At 41.3% G+C, this 5712-nt stretch overlaps 1 long non-coding RNA gene across 1 annotated transcript; it reads right to left on the bottom strand.

Moving 5' to 3' along the window:
• Nucleotides 1–420: 420 nt before the first annotated feature.
• Nucleotides 421–2038, bottom strand: LOC112444624 (uncharacterized). The gene is made up of 2 exons (XR_003032986.2): nucleotides 664–2038; nucleotides 421–580 (listed from the first exon to the last, which is right to left on the bottom strand). It is a non-coding gene; the product is annotated as an uncharacterized lncRNA (long non-coding RNA).
• Between the last annotated feature and the right edge of the window lie 3674 nt (nucleotides 2039–5712).

Here is a 5712-nt window from a genome sequence, read left to right as displayed (position 1 = left end):
ACTCATTCCGCTCATTTATAAAATTCTTGGGCTTGAGGTGAAACTATCTGAGACAAATTAATAGGTCCCTTCACGGATGTTGTTCTTCATTTCCCTAAAGAAAAACATTGAACATTCCAGAATTGTTAGAAATCTTAAAAATAACACCAATGAGTTCAAGGCTGTTGGCTCATTCCCTTTACATGTTTAATTTTTTTTTTTTTATTTTGGATTTCATGATCATGGACTATCCCCTAGACCTTCTAGCCAGCTCAGAAGAGTGCCTACTGCTCAAATTTAACAACAACAGTTTTGACCAATAAGCACAGGTTGATCCTGATGGAGTTACATCACTTTTTTCAAGCCTTTAAGAGTGTCCATTATGCTATGGATTATATGCTAGTGTTGGGAGAAAAAAAAAAAAAGATAAAATCCTAGTCATTGATCAGCAAACTCTAGTTGATTTATTCGGTCTCATGCACCATAATGCAGAGACAGGCTTCACTAAATGCCAAGTGAGTAAAGGAGGTAGCAATTACTTCAAGTAGGATCTGCGGCAGTCATCCAAACGTCCAGACAGCAGGAACAGAATGGGAAGAGTCTGGGGAAGAAGATACGAGAGATGAAGTGGTGGGGGGGAGGGGGCGAGGGGCAGGGTTGTGAAGATTAGAAAGGAAATAATACATTTTGGAAGATCCTGAACAGAGAGCTGGAATGAGGCACCGAAGGCATGGAGGAAGGCTGTGCTTGCTAAGATCTGAGGTGTTCCACAAATCAGACATGGCAGAAGGTGGAGAATGCCATTTATGAAAATTGTCATTTTATTCTGACAGAACTGAAAAGACATGTAAGCCTTCTGAGTAGGCTCTGTGATGCTTGGAATAGTTGTGAGGGAACACAGAAGAGCCTGCAAGGTGGGTTACCAAGCGACTGCTCCTAGTTACATCAGAACATACTCCTCTGTGACCAGAAACCCTCCACTGCTTTGCATTTCAACTAAAGTTAGGCGTTGAGTTCCTACAAGCTTGACACAGCTGGTCCCCACCTGTCTTCACTCGTGTCTTGCTCTGTGCCCTTGCCATCATGCTCCAGCTCCGCTGCCCTCCTCCCATCTCCAGACAGGCCGACCTCAGTCTTCCCTCTCATCCTTTGCCCTCATTTCCCTGCCCAGGAAGATCCTTCTCCATGTTTGAACTTGTCCCATCATTCAGTGTTCATGTCAACTTGACCTCTGTTCAGAGACTTTCCACGACTCGATTATCTTATTTTGTTTGACAACCTCCCCTCCGCCAACAAGCCACTCTCTGCCCACCACCCTGCCTGCACTTGTGAAGACGTAAGATTTTATACTTATTTACTTGTTTACTTTTAGTCCACTGCCTCCTGGTAGATTGAAAGCTCCATAAGAAATGGAGCGTGCATCTGTCTTTGTTCACCAAGTATAAAACTTAGCACCTAGGAGAGTGTCTGGAAGACCTTCTATAGGTATGGGTTAAGTGAACGAATGAATTGGAAGAGTGAGATTATAACTCAAAGCTGAAAGGTCTGTGAGTGGGAGATAACACAGCACCTAAATACACAGTCTGAGTACTGGAGCTTCTCACAGCTCACACTTCTGGTGCCCACGTGCTGACAATACACTATGTGATGATCCAGATTCTGTGATCTAAATTCATAGTCAGACGTGAACAATAGCCTTATTGTTCACAATCCCCTTCAAGAGAAAATGGGATGAATTTGGAAGGCAGAGGAGCCTGGCAGGCTATAGTCCACGGGGTCACAAAGAGTCGTACATGACTGAACGACTAACACGTGCACACAAGCACACACACGCACTCACACACACACACACACACACACACACACACCCCTTTTGTCATAGAAGTCAATGCCATGGAAACATCTGATACTTGGTTCAAACTATAAAATTAATACTCTAGCTTGGTTCAAACTATAAAATTAATACTCTAATAACTTGTGGATGGGAAACTTCAAATTCTTTGGTTTCTTAAATTGGTTATAATCTTTGATTGTCTTCTAATAACACCCTATTTTATGTTTTAATGATACCACACTGGGACTATTTCATGAAACATTTTGCAAAATATTTGTAATAGTACTTAGAGTTCTCCCAAACCATCAGCATCCTCACATAAGATAATCAGAAAACAAAATAAATCCAGAATGAACTTGACAATGTAAGTTATGTAAACTCAAACCCCATATACTTCCTCAAACTCTTTTTAGGTACTTGGAGCCATTGAGACCAATTAAAAATCAACTATGAACTAATGAAGGTTTAGCTTTTCAAAAATTTAATGGAAGTATTTATAAACTTATTTTCAAATATTCTAAGTTAGATAATAAACTGTCTTAACAGACATTTCTGGCTCTTTATAACCTGGGTAACTAAATGTTTATAAAAACAAAGAATGCTTTTGAATATAATGAAGGAAAGTAAGTTTTGGAGAAAATTGTGTAACATTTTAAATTGGAGGACATTAAAATCACAACTTTCATTGAATTATGTTTGTGTGCAATGCCAACATGTTGCTGTATCGAGACAGAGTTTTCTATTCTACATACTAACACAGCTCACTGAGCAAGTTTTGTTGGGAGCAGATGAGTCTCAGACTGCCAGCGATAACTGATTTTACCAAACTTTCCATAACAGAATTACTACAGTCCAGATTAGTGGTTTGCAAACTGTATGATAAAATCCCTTAAAAACCCTTAAAAGGTACTGCGGAAATTGATCCCAAATCTAAAGTGAGATAGTTTGACTTTTTGTGAGATTTCCAGGCAGCAGAGCAGGAAAAACAGGAAAGTTGTTTATTTTGAGTGACTAACCTCTGGAAACTCACTAATAATAGCTTGTGGGCAGCTGAATGAACAGAGAATGTTGCTGCTGCCACAAATGCCAACTTGAATAAGACGTGACACAGTTGGATTTCACCATCCTTTTAGATTTCAACCACAGAAAGAAAGGCCACCCACACTTACAAGCCAGATAGAAAGGAAAGAAAAAATCCCAGAAATTCTGACTAAAAAAAAAAAAAAAAGCTACATCGATACTCTGGCTTTGTCTCCAGGCCTCACAATCCTTACCAAGAGTGTTCAGTGCAACCTGCCAGGTCTTTCTTGAGCTGTGGGACTAAAGGCAAGGACTGAGTGTCTAGTGCAGGGTCAAAGGGCAGAGCTCTAGAGCAGTTCTATAGAAACAGATAGGAGCAGTTATGGGCCGTGGTTTTAGTCACAAAGCAACAGATTTGATCTGTGTTAGGAATCTGTTGTGTGCATAAGTCAGCCTTCTATGCTACAGAGTGGAGCTGGTGCTCTCAGGAGAGGCCCTCCTGGGAGTGAAGGATGCTGGGTAATGACCTCTGTGTGTCCCGTGGGCAGTGGCTGCAGACGGCCAGCCGCCTTTGTCCAATCCTGCAGAGGCGAGCATCAACCAGCGCCTTCCACAGGTGTCTCCAGGCATCCAGGGAGTCAGGGAAGTCACAGGGGTGAAGAACCCGGAGGCTCTGGAACTTCTGTCATTCACTGAGGTGTTTGCAGCCAGTTGGGTTTCATCTTGACTTCCATTGACTATCAGCTCTCGATGGGAAAGGCCCAGGCCTCTCAGCAGTGTATTTCAACTACTTATTGGTAAATAATTCTGCAAAGGAGAATCTTATCTTTGTAAAGCAGGGGGAACACCACAGGTTTTTGACAATGTTTTCCCTTTTTCCACCATCAGGAGCACAATTTTCCTCATGATGTTTCACCATTTCAGTGACTGGCACTGAAATGTCAGCCCATTTGTCATGGTATGTTTGTCCTCAGAATACTAGGCGGCCTGAAATTTAAAATAACTTTTTGCAAGAGACCTGAAGTAATTCTATATAAGATACAGTCAAGGAGAGACTTCAAATAGGACAGTGCAGTTTGGGGCATCCTTCAATACTCTATTGGTAAAATATATACAATTCAGAATTTTATTTAAAACTATTTTTTGCCTGACAGCACGTAGAATGTTCCAGTGAATCCAAAGAAGGCTGGAAAGAAGGGAAATACTTATATTGTGTTATGCACACCATTTCCACTATTTATGATGACGAGCCCAATTTTGTCATCAAATTCCATACATCCAAATAAGAAACACCAAAAACCTCAGGGTGCCACCAAATGCTTCACCAGCTTCTCAGTCTCACCCTAAGTTGCTGTTCTGTGTCATGAAGCAGTAACTGCCCAGAAGATCATCAGTTCAAAACAAACCACACCAAGAGTGGAAAATATAGCACAGAGAGAGGAGGAGGATATAAGCTCAGAAATCCTGAGAGAAGCAGTTCTGCCAAAGGGATATACAGATTTGCACAGTCTGCAACCTGCACATGGGCCCCAGGCTGAGCTGGGAGATAAGACCACCAGAAAATCTAACCTACTGCATCTCTCCTTCCCAAAATGGATGTACAATATTTGCTGTGGACAAGGCTAAACATGCCCAAGAGCTAATGCACTCTCTAAAAATGAGCAAATATGCAAAACACCTTGCCCTCCAATTGAGACGATTCTAAGTCACAGAACCTATAGCCTCCTGGAAGACCACAGAGGACCTCCGCTCCAGTTATGGTACCAGAATAAGCAATCCTCCCTTCTTAGCATCACTTCCTCACTCCCTTACTGATGTTTCTTAAAATCAGCTTCCAAATAAACTACTTGCAATCAAATTTTGTCTTTGAGATTTCTGAGGAAACCAACCTAAGTTACCGAGCACAGGTCCTGATCATACACATATCACCATTCCATATGATGATTCCTGACATTCACCAAAGCAAGTTTGCAGTTTATTTGCAATCCTTTTTTGGAAGCAGAGAGATTTTTATTATATCCATTCTTACTGTCAAAAGGATCACAGTTTTAATTATAAATATTATTTAGTAGATATGGCTGTTGTCTCTGCAAGTAATAAATAAAATAATATCCTTCCATGGTTAAAGTGCATTTTCCATAGTAGCAAAGGTAATGACTTAAATGCTATGCAGAGGTAGGGAGAATTTTGTTTAGTTAGGAAGATAATCAATCTGACCTATATTAAAGGACATATAGTTTTAGAGATCCAAAGGAAAAAAAAATCTAACAAATATTTAAATATAGCTTTGAGTTCGCACTTGCAAAGGAAAAGCTAAAAAAACCTTTGTATATATAGAACTCAGAAGCTATTCCACATTCAAGGTCAGGAGGGGTGGTGGTGAGGAGATACCCCTCATCCAAGGTAAGGAGCAGCGGCTGCGCTTTGCTGGAGCAGCCGTGAAGAGATACCCCACGTCCAAGGTAAGAGAAACCCAAGCAAGATGGTAGGTGTTGCAAGAGGACATCAGAGGGCAAACACACTGAAACCATACTCACAGAAAACTAGTCAATCTAACCACAATAGGACCACAGCCTTGTCTAACTCAATGAAACTAAGCCATGCTGTGTGTGGCCACCCAAGACGGGCGGGTATGGTGGAGAGGTCTGACACAATGTGGTCCACTGGAGAAGGGAATGGCAAACCACTTCAGTATTCTTGCCTTGAGAACACCGTGAACAGTATGAAAGGCAAAATGATAGGATACTGAAAGAGGAACTCCCCAGGTCAGTAGGTGCCCAATATGCTACTGGAGATCAGTGGAAAATAACTCCAGAAAGAATGAAGGGATGCAGCCAAAGCAAAAACAATATTCAGTTGTGGATGTGACTGGTGATAGA

This window comes from Bos taurus, chromosome 27, assembly GCF_002263795.3.
Source record: "Bos taurus isolate L1 Dominette 01449 registration number 42190680 breed Hereford chromosome 27, ARS-UCD2.0, whole genome shotgun sequence".
In the NCBI taxonomy this organism is placed as follows: domain Eukaryota; kingdom Metazoa; phylum Chordata; class Mammalia; order Artiodactyla; family Bovidae; genus Bos; species Bos taurus.
Note: the sequence above shows the minus strand (reverse complement) of the source record. Positions and strands in the feature narration are given on the sequence as shown.